Consider the following 16,263-nt stretch of genomic DNA (forward strand, 5'->3'; position numbering starts at 1 on the left):
ATTAACCTGACAGTCATGTTTTTTGGACCTTGGGAGGAAACCAGAGTACCCGGAGAAAACCCACACATGCACAGGGAGAACATGCAAACTCCATGCAGAAAGACCCCAGGCTGGGAATCGAACCCAGAACCTTCTTGCTGCAAGGCAACAGCTCTACCAACTGCGCCACTGTGCAGCTCGTTACAAACAAATATTATTGTATAATTGAATAAATAAACTGCACAAATTATATTTTTTATTTCATTAAAATCAAACATACAGGGTCAAGTATATGCATTCACCACATCAGCATTTAATCAATTTTTGATTAAAAAATAAACAAACACAGCTCATAAAGTCACATTTCAACCTCTTACAAAACTTCATAAATTATCTGAGTTTTCTGAGCAGCGCTATGAGACAAGAGTGGCAAAAAAGATGAGAATCTTGAAAAATTGCATTGGTTAGGAAATTAAACCTCACTGAGAACCAGAAACCAACAAATGTGTTCAACCTATATGCATCAAACTCAAGGCCCAGGGGCCAAATCTGGCCCGCTGGAGCTTTTTATGTGGCCCTCCAGACTCTAAATTACATCAACAAATCTCTGGTTCTTCACAATTTCATAAAATCAGCAAATCTCCATATTTTTTCTGATGTTACTGCAAATTTTTCTCAAAATTAGTCAAAAACATTGGGTTTAAGTGACTGCTGCCTTGATGTCCAGACTTCAAGGCAGCAATTAATAAAAAGCTACATTTAGCATCATGCATTAACGCAAATATTGCAAAAAAAATAAAAATAATAATAATAATTCTTACATATATTTCTAAATTTGTGCCACAAAATCTGTAATTTTGAAAGCAAAAAAACAATAAAAACAATCACAAAATCCTGGTAGTGATTTCATTTTAAGAAACACTTCCCGAATGCTGAAACAAACAGCTTATTAATATTTTAACAGTTTGATGGGTTTTATCAACACATTCTGGCAGATCCGGCCCTATAAGAACATTGAGATTTTTGATTTGACCCAAAATGAAAATGAGTCTGACATCCCTGGCTTTGAGTTTGAGACGATAATGGGTCATTATGGGTCAGACAGAGTGAAAAACTGAAGGCATAAAAAGGAAAAGCGAAGCCTGGATAGAGGCTCTTTACATAAATGCAATATTTTTGAGATTGAAACAGAAACAATTTTGTGACACATTGAAGTTTTGGTCTTGATTATCCAAGTCCATCGCAGCTCCGATTGGTGTTATTATGATCTGTTATGTCTCCACATAAACGGTGCGACTGTGTCTCATATTCGGCTGATTTCTGGTCATCCTGTGAGTTTTCATCTTCATCATGACTGAGAATTGTGTTTTAATTGTTTCTCTGACGTGTCATGATTTTAAGATCTACTTTATGGACTCACAGATGAGGCCAAGTGAAAATGCACAACTCGCCTCTGATACAACGAGCATTTAATAAACATCCATCAATCAACAGTTTTCAGGTTATCTAGAGATAAGTTGTTTAGGTAACAGCTTCATTTTTCTTCTTCAACCAGGATAAAACTCACTGAGATCAAATGTCTCTTTTACAAAGTGTCCTGACAATAATACAGTTTCAAAAAACACAGTAAGAGATTTTTGACACTAACTGGAGGTGTGCAGTGTACCAATACTTTTTATTATATGATCAAACTTTTGATCTTTAGGTTTTTTGTTTATAAGTGTCTACAAAATACTTTAGCACCATATTATTATAATAAACAGAAAATAATGATGAAAATTTGTGTAAAAATTTCCACTTCAGAGCAAATCAGAACTGAATCTTTTTTTGAGTTAGGATTAAGAAACAACAATGTGAAATAAAATTTAAAAGTGGTAATCTGACACTAAAGTATTGATCTTATCACCCTATAGATCTGGAACTGATACTGACTTGGTATCGATTTTATTAATATTTTGGATCAATCCGCCTAAGTTTAAAATTGACCTTCCTTCTGTCCAGAACCTTCACAGGCCACAAGAATAAATCTCTACAGACTCCACACATCCTGGATCTTTTCTTTCTAAACATTTTCCTCCATGCAGGGGCTGCAGAGAGCCTTTTGCAAAACAAAATAAAAAATCATCCGGCACAGAGGCAGTTTTACCCCCAGGCTGAACACTAAACAACCAGAGCACACAGAAACTCTGCTGGGAAACAATAACGTGCACATAACCTGTTCACTTTGGAAAACACAACATTTTACAAAGTATTTTTGATTTCTGATGTAAACATCTTACTACATCTCAAATGAGACAAAACTAACTTACAAGTGACTTTTCAGGAAGATACAGGAGCTTGTTTTAAGTCAAAATTCCTTAATATGGATTTAATTCAGATTATTTCATTATAACAAGACATTTTTTCCACATTATAAATGAAATAATCTGCCAGTGGATCTACTTTTACATACATATTAAGAAATTACTGACTTAAAACATCTTGCTGAAAAGTTAATTGTGTGTTATTTAAAGTATAAAAAAATATTTGTATTGAAATTGGACAAAAATATTTTGCAAAATTTTGTGTTTTTACAGTGTAGACGGACAGACAGACAGAAAAACAAATACCAAAGTCAAAATCCTTCCGAGTTTAATATTGCCTTCCCTCTTGAGCAAAAATATTCTTACTGAGAAGGAAGGTGAGGCCGGACCAGTTTTTAGTCGTTTGTAATCATGTTTGAATGCACTTTGCATTGCATTAACTAATCAATAACTTAAGTTTTATAGCAAAGAAATTAACTTAAGTCAGATTCCACTTTCAGAAATGTTTTGTGTTTAATTCAAAAACTCTCCAGATATTTTGCACCAGTAAAACCAGACAGATCACTTAACAGTCGTCTCTCTTTTGCAAACGAGTTTGTGTTAAAACTCGGTTAATCTGCTTCATCAGGACCGTGTGGGTGTGCGGGTTGTTTGATCTGATTTCACTGACAGCTGCATGAGCAAACAACTGCCCAACTGCCACCAGACTTACATCCACATGCTGCTTTACATTTACCAGTAAAACAAATGTGACTGTGCAGAGCTTGTTCTCTTCAAAACCAGAGACTAAAACGCAGAAGCGCAACAAAAACAATAATTTCAGAAGATAAAAAAAGGAATGTAACTTTATTAGACTGACATTAAACTGACATAAACATCACATAACACCTGTTATAAACATGAAGAAGTCTTCATGAATGTTTATGACTGTTGTCATGAAGTGTGATTTGGTAAATACTGACACTTTTAATGAACATTTGCAATAAAAGTTCCCTTAAAAGTGCAATAAATGTGTCAACTTAGCATTATTTAGGTAAATAATTACATTTTAATGCAAAGATCCATTAAAACTTACATTGAAAGTCAATTACAAGAGTCAACTTTGCATTAAAAGTGTAATTATTCACCAAATGACACTTCATGACAACAGTCATAACCATTCATGAAGATTCCTTCATGTTTAAAACAGGTGTTATATCATGTTTATGACAGTATAATGTCAGTCTTATGCACACGCCTTCAAATAAATGTTACCAAAAAGAATAAATAAATACCTGGGAGTGTTTCTGCACAGAAAAAAATTGTGTATTTAGAAACCAGCTGGAAAAATGGATGTTTTACATAACACAATATTCCTACTATACTATTAGATTCCTTATCCTTATTTAAATTGGTTTTGTATTAACATGACCTGAAAAGTCGCTCAGTGACAAAGAAGCCGTCATTCCTAAAAGTAACAAACAAAAGCTGATTAAAGTTTGCTAGTGGAGATAAATGTCATATGATGTGACAAAACTAAAACTTTTCATCCATAATGATCATCAATACATTTAGTTTTTGGGCAAATGTCTTAGTAAACTTGAAATAAAACAAAACTAAACTACAAATAACTTATGAGCTTGTTTTAAGTCAAGAATTCCTTAATATTGATTTTTTAAAAGTGCTAGTTCCTAGAAAAATGTCTTGTTATATGTGAAATAATCTGCCATTGGATTTACTATAAGTCAGAAACATGAAGAAACAGATAAAACTGTGACTGAAATAGAAAAATGAAGGCAGTAATGGCTGAAAACTGAGCTGAAATGCTAACAATTTATTGCTGGAGGAACAGGTGAGTCAAATTAATAAAATGTGAAAAAGCAGAAGGGGATTCATAAATGAAAGGCTGTGGGATCAAATTAAACTATGTAAACACTATGGGGAATATAAGAAAATAGAAAATATCAACCTGCAAAACAAAGTGAAAATAAAACTCAACTTCAACTCAAAACTACAAATATGGTGGAAATTGACCAACACTCCAAAAAAGTATATAAGGTACAGTCAGTAAAGTATTTTTTTTAAATTGAAAACTAAAATCAACCTGATTTTGCAGTGGATTAAGCAGACTAAACATTTCTTCAACTCTGCTGAAATTTTAGTTTATCTGCACTCTGACTGTATCAGGATGATTCACCGTTTGAACACCGCATGAATCATTATAACTCTCACTTTTCTGTTTCTGCACGAAACATTTTTTTCTTATTTTACTTTGAACAAAAAGATGATTTAACTAAGAATGCACTCACATCATCGACTTGCTGCGAATTCTGAACAAGCTCTGCACTGGTGGCAAAATAAATCCAACTGAGTTTAATCAGCTGGAGAAATATTTAGACTTAGAGGAGGCCTGGCCTATGAGACTCATTGGGACCATGTTTATTAAAATATTTAATTTAAATGTATTAAATTAAGCTGCAGTTATACTTTGTGTTATTTGGCAAATATAATGTGTGGCTCCTCAAGGCTCCTGTCTTGGGCCACTTTTACTCTACATCCACATGAGTCCTCTACAGATTTTGGAGTACTCAATAAAATATATGTTGATAATACATAACTTTATATTAATTAGCACCACATCATTTACAATCCATTATAGTCACTGGATACGCTGCAAAAACATAAAATCTTACCAAGTTATTGTGTCTAATCTCTAGAAATAAAAATCTAGACATAAAAGTCCAATTTTAGCAACTCAGAAAATCCAGAAAATTTTATTGGAGGTTAAAAGTTTCTAATAATGTAATTTGTTGCTTGAAAACAGAAGATCTCAGCTGCTTTCCTCAATGTTAAAGGACAAAACAAAACAAGCATCTATGGATCTCCAATCAGTAATAAATAAGAAAACTCAAAATCTTACAAAGGATTTTTTGAAAAGTTTCTAATGCAAATATCTTAGTACAGCTGAAATAACACCAAACTAGCTTAGAATTAACCTTTTAGCAAGAAATACGTTTCTTTTAAGTCAATAATTCCTTAATATTGAGTAAAAAGTCCTAATTCCGCTTTTTGATTATTTCACTTATAACAAGATATTTTTCCCTTGTTATAAGTGAAATAATCAAAAAGTGGAGCTAATAATTTTCAATCATTACTAAGGAAGTATTAATTCAATACAAGCTCTTATATCTTTCTGCAAAGATACTTGTTAGTTTTGTCTTACAAGATTTTTGCACTAAAAACTAGACAAAAAAAACTCTTTGTTTTTGCAGCGTTTACTTCACAAATTATTCATTTTCCAAAGGATAAAAATGTAAAAAAAAAAAATTGCCACAGTGATAAAGCATGGAGGGTGAAGTGTATTATTATGAAGGAGAAGGTTTAAAGAGATAAGATGATGACAAATGGGAAATCAGGTTATAATTAAGGTTCAGTGACTGCGTCATCGGTGATTTCCAAAGCCTCCATCTTTGCTCTCAAACTGATATTTTACTCCATAATCCTATATCCTGCTCAAATGGATGACAGGTGTGAATTTCTGCATCTTCGTGCGTCTAAAGTATCAGTCATGACCATCCAGCGTCACGCAGGAAGCAGCAGCTGCATGAAGCCAACGCCTCCCGAAACAGATCTTTACATGGATCATTAGGCTGAAGTTTCACACGTATTAGAAACCGGTGAGGAGGGTCATCACAGCTCAGCATCAAAACATGAAACACATCAATTCTTTGTCTGGTCCAGATGGTTCAGGATGATCGAAAATTCAGCCGTTGAGCCGGTTCCTCGTTTCCATGATGGTTTTATGATGTTTGAGAACAAAAAGGCAGATAAGGAACCACCTGTTAATGTTTTATTGCTTCCACCCACACAAAGACAGACATAGATGACTGAAAGGTCAGTAACAGCAGGTATTCACTCTGCTGTGAGGGAAGTAACTCTAATATAGTTACTGCAACCAGCCAGTTCCCATAACGATGGCAAAATGTGTTTTTACAAATGTTAATTGAGTCTTTTGTTTGGTTTGTCACTAACTCAGATAACAGAAAAGCAACTTAAATCAAGTTTAAAGAAGATTACACTGCAAAAACTAAATCTTACCAAGTACTTTTGGTTTTAGCTTGTAGTGCAAATACCTTAGTACACCTACCAATTTACTTATAAATAACTTTTCAGCAATATAAAGCTTGTTTTCAGAAAATAGTGCATTAATAGTAATGAAAAAGTAATGGTTCCACTGCCAGATTATTTCACTTACAGCATGAGAAAATGTTTTATCGGTGAAATAATCTGCCAGTGGAACTAGAACTTCTTAATCAATGTGAAGGTGTAATTGGCTTAAAATAGGCTCCTATATTTTGCTGAAAAGTTACTAGTAAGTTAGCTTTGTTGTATTTCAAGTGTAATAAGATATTTGCACTCAAAAATAGACAAATTCTTGCCATTATTTTGTTTTTGCAGTGCAGAAGGTGCATTTGTTATTACACTGCCAAAACACAAAGTCTTACCAAATATCGTTGTCTAGTTTTCAGTACAAATATCTGTAAACACTTAAAGACAAAACTAACTCAAAAGTAGCTTTTCTGCRTAACATAGGAGTCTGTTTAAGTCAGTAATTCTTGAATATTGTTTTAAAAATTTCTTTAGATCTTTTCACTTAAAGCAAGACATTTGTCCTGTTTTAAGTAAAATAATCTGCCACTGAAAGTAGTACTTTTTGTTAGTACTGTCTTGCTATTCACCTTCCAAGAAACATACAACCAGAGATACAATGAGTGAAGCAAATCCATGCGTCGAAATGGCCCAGTCAAAGTCCAGATCTGAATCTAATAGAGATTTTTTTTTTGCAAAACTTTAAAATTAATCTTTAGTGATATTTATTGATGCATTTTATGAGGAATAGGCAAAAATATCAGTTTAAAGATGATAAAAAATACAAGAAACTTAGTTCATTGATGCACAACAGAATTTTTATACAACATAAAATGATTTAAAAATTTAAGTTTTCTGTTGTGATGTGATTAAATGTGGAGCATTTAAGGAGCTTGAATGCTGCTGCAAGGCACTGTAGACCAGAACGTAATTGCTAAAGCAGGCTTTCTTTTTTTCTTTTCTTTTTACACATCAAGTGTGTGTTACATAAAACAATAGTGTGTGCGTGCAAACAAGGACAGAGAAATCCTGAAATACAATAGCAGGAAGTGACCTGGTGGTTTTATCTTCAAACAAATGCCAGGTCACATCTCACAAATGTAAATAAAAATGTTTCATTTGACTTATTTCCCAAAATCATCACCTCTTTTATCAAATAACTATAAGTTTGTACATTTCATACCAACAGACTKCCATATTTTGACTGAGACGCTTTAACGTCTTCCTGTCTGTGAATAAAGGAAGTGTCGGTTCTGGACGTCCAATCTCTGCAGAGTGAAGAGCCACAGCTCTGGTTCTGCCAAACGTTGATGTTCAGGAGTCCAGACGTTGGATAGGAAACTCTGGAAGCTGGAAGTGTTTGTGTGATAGGAGAGAGGATGTTGACTCACCAATTTTTATTTTCCAAGAACTAATCTGGAAAATACGGATCCCAGAGACACTGTACCGTGTTCTCTGAAACGGGACGAGCCCAGCACGACAACAATCCCTGTTCCTAGGAAGAAGAGACTTGTTATGTGATGATACTGTAAACAAGGAGCTGCAACACTCTTCAGATGAGTGTTAAAATCATCAGTGGTTCACCCTAAGCAAACTTGGAGCTCTGCAATATTTCATTTTTACACAGCATGTGGGCTGATACTGTACACAAAGGGGCTTTCCTTTTACTCTCTTTCTATTTCTCTGATGCTTCACCTCAAACTTCTTCCTGCTCGATCCAAGACGGTAGAAATAACTCATCTGTGGTGATGACACACATACGTTTTATGATGAGGGGGATGTGAGAACCGGATGACGACTGTGAAAGGAGATACTCTACTTGTTGTAAGATCATCGTGACGCTCAGAATTACGATAGATTAACACGGTTTTTTTTTTAGTCCTGGTGAAAGAGGAAGTTTGCTTTCTTCGTCACTGCGGTTTTGATGTCAACGTTCTCGTGTTCTTCCTTTATTGCTTATAGAGTTGTACATTTGAAAGACAGATGTATTAAGTCCTTTCATCTAAAAGGATTACACTTTAATACACTTTTGTTACATTTAAATAAAGCTTTGAAACATGAATGGTACGTTTGGCAGCATACAACTGCGTCCCAACTGAAATAAAACATTTTATTTTGTTTTGAGCCAGTCAGAAGTTCTTTCCATCTTCATCTTGTTGCATAACAACAGTGGGAAACTGAGCTTCAGGTCATGAATGAATGTCAGACATTTTCCTTCAGGATTTTCTGCTACAGAGCAAAACACTGCAAAAACACAAAAACATCGCTGCTCACTCTGGAATATCAAGTTAATTATTCTGCCAATAATTACTAARTTAAACCTGCAGCTTCACTGCAAAAAGACAAAATCTTACCAAGTATTGTTGGTATAGTTTCTAGTGAAAATTTCTGCAAAATTTACTTTCAGGAAGATATAAGAGCTTGTTTTAAGTAAATAATTCCTTAATATCAATGAAAAAATATTAGTTATAAGTTAAATAATTTGCCTGGGGAACATTTTCCCCGTATTAAATTCTTTATTCCCCCTGTCAGATTAATAAATTAATAAATTAATTTTCTCTGGAAAATGAGCCATTTCAAAACCCTCTGGAATGTAACGTCACATTTCAGGAGGCGCCGTTACCTAGCAACCCAAGCTAAGGCCAGTCCGTTACCTAGCAACCCAAGCAGCGATCCAGCAGCTTATTGGGATTTAAAGTGACAGGACTCCTTAAAACAGCTCATTCTTGAAGGAGCTCAGAACAGATTAGAACCTCATTATCTAAGATTTTGTGTCAAAAAATATGATGAATATGTTTTATATATTCTAACTTGTTCAAGGAAGAATAGCAAGTTATCTTGTGACAGAAAAGAGACTGGGTAAGTATTTGTTTCGCACCCTGTAGGAGCTATGTGCTGTTCATTTTTAGATTGTTCTTACTTTCTGTGCTGATGAAGCCGGGGGAATTCACTGGAATTTGAAAATAGATCAAACGTACACGATGGGGAAAAGTTACCCTGGATAGTAGCAGGGCTGACATTTCTCCCCCACCTTCCACTACAGACATTTCAGTCTCAGCCCAATACTGAGAAACGAGGTCTTGTATTATTTGGGGATTTCACCTGCACACCATGCACGGCACACACTCCTAACAGAGCCTCTCTATTCGCTGTAAAACAAGCAGCTCCAGGCCTTGAACAGATCCAGGAAACTTTGAGACAATAACACCGCCACTTCATCCAACAGCTGAACTTGGAAAAGCAAGAGGAAATTCATTGGAAAGGGAAAAAAAAATTAGGGGAGGGCAAAGTCAGCCAAGAGCCAGTGTTAGTGAGTCAGTGGTGGCGGGAGTCCCAGCCCTGCAGAGGAACCGAAACAAAAACAGCAGCAGTGAAGGTCTGAGAGGAGCTGCTGGGTGGGGGGGAGCTCCTGAGCAGGGGGTCAAACGCTGCTCCTCAATCTGGACTGGGCATTTAAAGATGACCCGTCATGCTTCCTTAGGATAGGTCTATGAACTGTAAAAATAAACATGTTTATTACATTTTAGCTCAAAATCAATCTTAGATGATGAGATTTTAATCTGCTCTGAGCTCTTTTCAGAATGAGCTGTTTTAGGGCGTCTTGTCACTTTAAATCTTAATAAGCTGCCGCTGCACATGCCCCCCAACTCAAGCTTTACACTCACTCATGAAAATGGCTCCAAATAGATGCACAATTATACAACCGTACATTTTTGAAAAGTATTAGTAGAGCCTCTTGCACAACCAACAAGAATGCAGCATGCAGTTTCTTGACGGCAAGTCAACAACTAAACATTTGTCTTTTCCAGCAGTCATTGTACAGAGCATACCAGCTGACCAAATGTGCTGGAGCTCAGCTTGGGTTGCTAGGTAACGGACTGGGCTTCAATCTGGTTGCTAGGTAACGACACGCTGCCGGCTGATTTGTGACGTTACGTTCCAGAGGTTTTTGAAACGGATCATTTTCCAGACACCAAAAAACATGAACCTGTTGTCAAAACCTTTTAAAGTTTTCACTGCAAAAACACAAAATCTTGCAAAGTATTTTTGTCTAGTTTCTTGTAATAATATCTTTTCAGAAATTAAATAGGACAAAATTAACGCACAATTAACTTTTAAGCAGGATAAGTGTTTTAAGTTAAAAACTCCTAAATATTGATGAAAAAATATTAATATCATTGTCTGATTATTTCACTTATAATATGGAGAAAATGTCTTAATATATTCTTAATATATTAATATATTAATATAAAATGTCTTAATATTATCTGTCAATCTAATTAGAAACTAGACCAAAATTACTTGTTGAAATTTTGTGTTTTTGCAGTGTTGGGTTGTTTGTAGAAGCAGTAGAAACCCAAACGCAAATACAAACAAGTGCAAAATGAGAATTTGCATGATACGTCACCTTTCAGGCCCTCCGGACTGTTTTCCTGTGGGAACTGTGAAAACATTCCCCACCCTCATTCACGCCTCTGCCAAAAGATGGCAACAACAGACCTCACCGCAACGAGGTGCCCTGTAAACCATGAAGAGACAAAACGAGGTGTGAACACGAGGCGCTTCCTGTCTGGGGCTCTGACCTCATTGTTGTACTCCAACAGCGTGACAAAGTACTAATTCAGGCAGTGGTCATTTTTAGACACACTTTAACTAAATCACACACATTTCCCACTTTAATTTATCTAAATTAATGCAAGCTGTAAATAGGAGTTTTGAAAAAAGAACACAATGTATCTCCTGAACAAATGGAAAAGGTATTAGCCAGTGGTTTCCTTTTACTGCCCTCACACTCCCACTGTTTTTCCTAGAGAGTTCGGATGTTAAGTTACCAACGAGACCCACATAAAAACACTCAGTTAAACCCACTCACTCATATAGTCAAACTGGGTTTTTGCTTTCTGCTACAGATTTTACGTGGCAGAATGGGTCTAATTTGTTTAATTCTGAAATTAGGAATCTAAGTAAACAAAGATCAGACATGGCGTTCCTCAAGGCTCTGTTCTTGTGCCACTTTGGTTCAGCATACAGCTGTGGAAAATATTAAGAGACCACTTAAAATGATCTGTTTCTCTGATTTTACATTTTATAGGTAAATGTTTGAGTAAAATGAACTTTTGTTTTTTATTCTATGAACTGCTGACAACATGTCTGTGAAATTCCAAGCAAAAATTTTGTATTTATTAACAGAAAATGAGAAACGGTGAAAATAACGAAAAAGATGCAGCGTTTCAGACCTTAAGTAATGCAAAGAAAACAAGTTTATATTCATTTAGAAACAACAATACTAATGTTTTAACTCAGGAAGAGTTTGGGAATCATTATTTGGAGGTCAGTGTTGTGGGCTCTTAGTTTTTACCAGAGCTGAATGTATCCTCCGCTTTATGCAGATTGTGGTGAACCGTATACCAAAGAACTTTGTATTTCTGGGTCACATAATGACCACAGCCCACTTACACTAAATCAATGTGTCCACAATATCAAAAAGTGATTACTTTCTGATAAAATAGGACACTGGAAATATGCTGTGTGCTTCTATTTTCAGTAGGTTAGAGTATTTTGAAGTTATTCTTTTTTTTAAATGTACTTTTATTATTTGACAAAAGAAAAACACAAAAAGATTCAGATTTGTGGTGCATTGGAGCTGAATGCTGCTTTTCTCCATGTTTGGTTCTGACTCTATCTGCTGTGGAAATTCAATAAAAATTTTTTTTTAAAAAAAGCTAAATTCTGCATTATTTTGCATATTTAAATTTGACGGCTGATTATTTCTACACCAGACAGACGTGGCTCAGAGATTAGACCCGGTTCTGCTGCATGTGGGCAGCTGATGAGGGAGGAATGTGAGAGTGGGAACGTTTAAAGGGGCGGGGGCCATTCCTGTGACCTACAAACGGACAACAGAGTCCAGTTTGTCCCCCAAAGAAAAGCATGCAGGCAGAATTCAAAACATTCTTAGACGAAATGCCAGCGATGACGGCATGCTGATGTCTTCACCACTTTCACTTGATGCAATCTTCCTGGGAACCTTATCAGAAACGAAGGCAACCCCGCTGGTTCCCATACGGGTTCAGATTCACTTTGAATCACTCCAGAGATTCACAGGAAGACTTTACTGAACCCTCAGCTGAACCTACACACTGGAAAGCAACCCACAGCTTCCAGATATGTTTATCTGGAAGCATGCATAATGCATGTAACCGTCTGACATTTGTGTGGTGGTCATCTTCCTCTTTTCTTCTCCACACAATTTTTTCTAATCTCTTCCAGACATGAATTAGAAACCAATAACCTACAATATTTAACTGTGTTATTTTGTTACATTCTGAAATCCAAGAAAACACAATATTTCTGTGGATTCAGTCATTCTTGAGCTCTTTAGGATATTAAATCTTTGCATCATCCTACTCTTAGAAACCAAAAAAACATCTGAATAAAATCAGTTTTTTAACTTTGCTAAACTTTCACACCAATCTGTCAGGATATTTCTGAGAAACATTGAAAGGAGAATCAGAATCAGAATGTGCTTGTTTATTTTACAGAGAAGCTACTCTCATTCAAAGACTTAAATATCCATATTTATAAATATAAGTGGCATCACATTTATAACACAAGTGTGAAATTACAAGTAATTTAAATATTACCTAAATATGAAATAAATGTAAATAAATAAATAAATTTTAAAAACACAAGTATAAAAATACATGAATCTAAATTAGTCCAGACTCCCTAACAAACAACATTTATTTATGTTAAAAATTCAGTTTAAGCTGCATGACAAATGTTAGGATGCTGCCCTCTAGTGGTAATTCAGCTGAACTATTGGGGCTTTGCAATACAGCATATGTATTGTGCTTTGCTGTATATTTATATTTTGAATATAAATATGATTAATTTCATTTTTTTAAATAAATATGAAAACTTGTTGTTCCCAGTTGACATTAATGGAGAAAAAAATATGAGAAATACAGAAAGAAGGAAAAAGAGAATTAGATCATCTCAAGACCTGAAAAGGACTTAAAATATTACAAGAATAAAGTCGAAATAATAAAGTCAACATTTTGAGGATGAACTCATACGAGAATAAATTCAAAATAATGCGAAAATACTGTCATAGTTTTACAAGAATAAAGTCATAATATTATGAGAATAAAGTTTTAAAAAAAGAGAATAAAGTCAAAATAAAACAATAAGTACATAGTGATATGAGGAAAAATTCAATATTTTGAGAAAAAGTCACAACATTACAATACCGGAATGTTCTGTATTATTATTATTTACATTTTATTCTTATGCAAATTTATTCTCATAATTTTACTTTATATTTTTATGCCCCACACACACCGTGGTAATACAATGTTTGTTTTTTTCAATAACAAACTCAATCCCTTTTTCCTCCAGTCAAAAAGACCCGTTTCTTTCTCTTTAGGAATTTTTTTTTTTTTTTTTTTTTTTTTTGCACAATTTAAATCTTGAGAATGAATCTGAGACGGGTGGTAATATAAAACAGTTTAACCTCCATCATTTTCTGTCGATGTTGTTCTTTTCCTCCCGCTCTTGAAGTGATTTCTTATTACCTTCCCAGGTTCTGCCACCAGGTGGCGCTTCAACAGTATTTTTATGAAACAAACGCCGTCCGCTGCAAATGTAGGCAAACTAAAAACATTTGAAGTGACCACAGACGCACCGGGTGACGGATGAACTGAAGCATCTTATGATCGATTGTCTTACAGACTCTTAAAAAATATTGTGACTCGATTATTACGTAACACTTTCTAAAATAAACTCCAGTACAAACAGAACCTCAACAGAATTAGAGGTGAGGAAAGAAGAAGGTCATAATTCATGAGATATGTTTGTAAAACATGATACGTGGTTGATATGTGGAAGTCGGATCATTTCACATTTGAAACTGGAAAGTGGAACTCGATAAGGACAGTGGCGACTTTAGCCTTAAGGAGGAATGTGAGACTGAGATAAAAAATAAAAAAAACAACTCACGTGTTGGTTGAAAAAAAAAAAAAAGGGAAGTCACAAAGAGGCCGCTTCATGTTTTCGTCATGGGTTCAGACGGTAGGATCTCCAAATATGTACATGGTACAAAACAGCATTTCTGCTATTTCACACCACGTCTCTCTCACTCCAGCAGATAAATGCGCACTGAGGATGTCCCGAGTTTTATTCTAATTATCTTCTGCTTTTGGTACAACGGTTTAAAAATAGCTCAGTTACTATTAGCTGGTAATAACTTCCTTGGTAATGGAAAAACTCTTTTGCGAGAGAAATACAAACAAAAAGTTAGAATACCTCATCACGCCAAATACACAACACTACAAAACTTAATTCAGTTAAATTAATTTTAATTTATTCACACGCACACACAACTTTGTTTTGTAATATTTTTATTTTTATTTTTTGGTGATGCTTTGGCCAGAAAGAATCTCTGGTGGCAGTCAGTGTTACAACTTATCTGAAGAGGCTTCTGACTGAAGACTGTTCCTACAGTAATCGATTTTGTTGGAGGCAAATAAGTGCCCAGATTTTCAGATTTGTATTTATTGGTTCATGTTCAGCATCTACAAAGCATATTTCAATTTGAGCTTGTTGTGGACACTTATGCAACTTTCCATCTGTTCCTGCATTATTCTCATCTGCTTTTGCATGCTTCGGGTCAACCCAGTATGTACTCAGCCTGGAAACAACATGCTTAGAGATTCCCACCATAAAGGCGGTTGCTAGCAAGCAGTGCACATGTTGCAGATCCCGTATAAGAATACACATGACCTCCAGCAAAGGAGAGACCAACGGGAGCAAAGTTACGACTGAACATGATTGGCTTGTCATGACCTTCCAGGTTTCCTTCCCACTGGGAGATGTAGATATTTTAAGTCCAGAATGTAAGATGCATCAGATGTAACTTTATCTCCTGATAGAGTGGGCAAGAAAAGAGGCTGCTGCTGCTGCTGCTTGGTTTGTTGTAAGATGGTGGAGTTAATGAGTTAATTGCATGCAGGGCTTATTAGATTCGCCAAGGAGGAACACATTTTTTGCCACCTGAGCCAAAATTGTAGACTCAAATGTAGCTGTGGGCCAAAACAATTCCAACATGAAATCAGGCAATTAAAGTAGCCCAATCGACTACTTCTAAAGAAAATTTCAACATTTGAAATTCAGAAATTTCCAAGATTTTTTGTAGAAAATTTCTGATATTGATTTTTTCTAGAAGATTTCTGAGATTATTCTCAAAATGTATACTTTTTGAGTTTTTGTGGCATAAAGTTATTACTTACCACTACTATAATTTTGCAAGTTTGCTGTATTAAAAGAAAGACATGTAGGTTTTAGTTTTTTGGGGGCTCGATTGAATACATTTATTTTCAAATACGCAGCCACGTTTACAAAAGAATAAAAGCTAATTTGGGTGCAGCAAAGTTGGCTTTTTAGTAAAAGTCTCTGGATGAATTCGGTTTTACCGTTTGTTAAAACTTGGTTATAAGAACACAAACACTTTGTGCTATAAATTACATTTTCCTGTGTAAGAAAATTACAAGTGGCTCCAGAGCTGCACTTTGGACACCAGTTTTCAGCAGTTAAACGGTTAAACGGTCCATTTGTGAGTCGGCGTTTATAACGATGGAAGATGTTTTCTTTCAAACTGGACTGAATGAGAGACGAGATTAACTTTAAGAATTTTAATTTCTGCTGAGATCTTTTCTGTTTTTCCTTTGCTTCCTATATTTAGTTCATCACAAGGTCATTTATTAAAGAAATACTTAAAAAAAACAACCTGGATCTATGAGAAAAAGAAAAGCTTAACAGATGACTTGTAATTCTCCACATATTTTGTAAATTT

The sequence above is a fragment of the Poecilia reticulata genome, linkage group LG7 (genome assembly GCF_000633615.1).
Source record: "Poecilia reticulata strain Guanapo linkage group LG7, Guppy_female_1.0+MT, whole genome shotgun sequence".
NCBI lineage: Eukaryota > Metazoa > Chordata > Actinopteri > Cyprinodontiformes > Poeciliidae > Poecilia > Poecilia reticulata.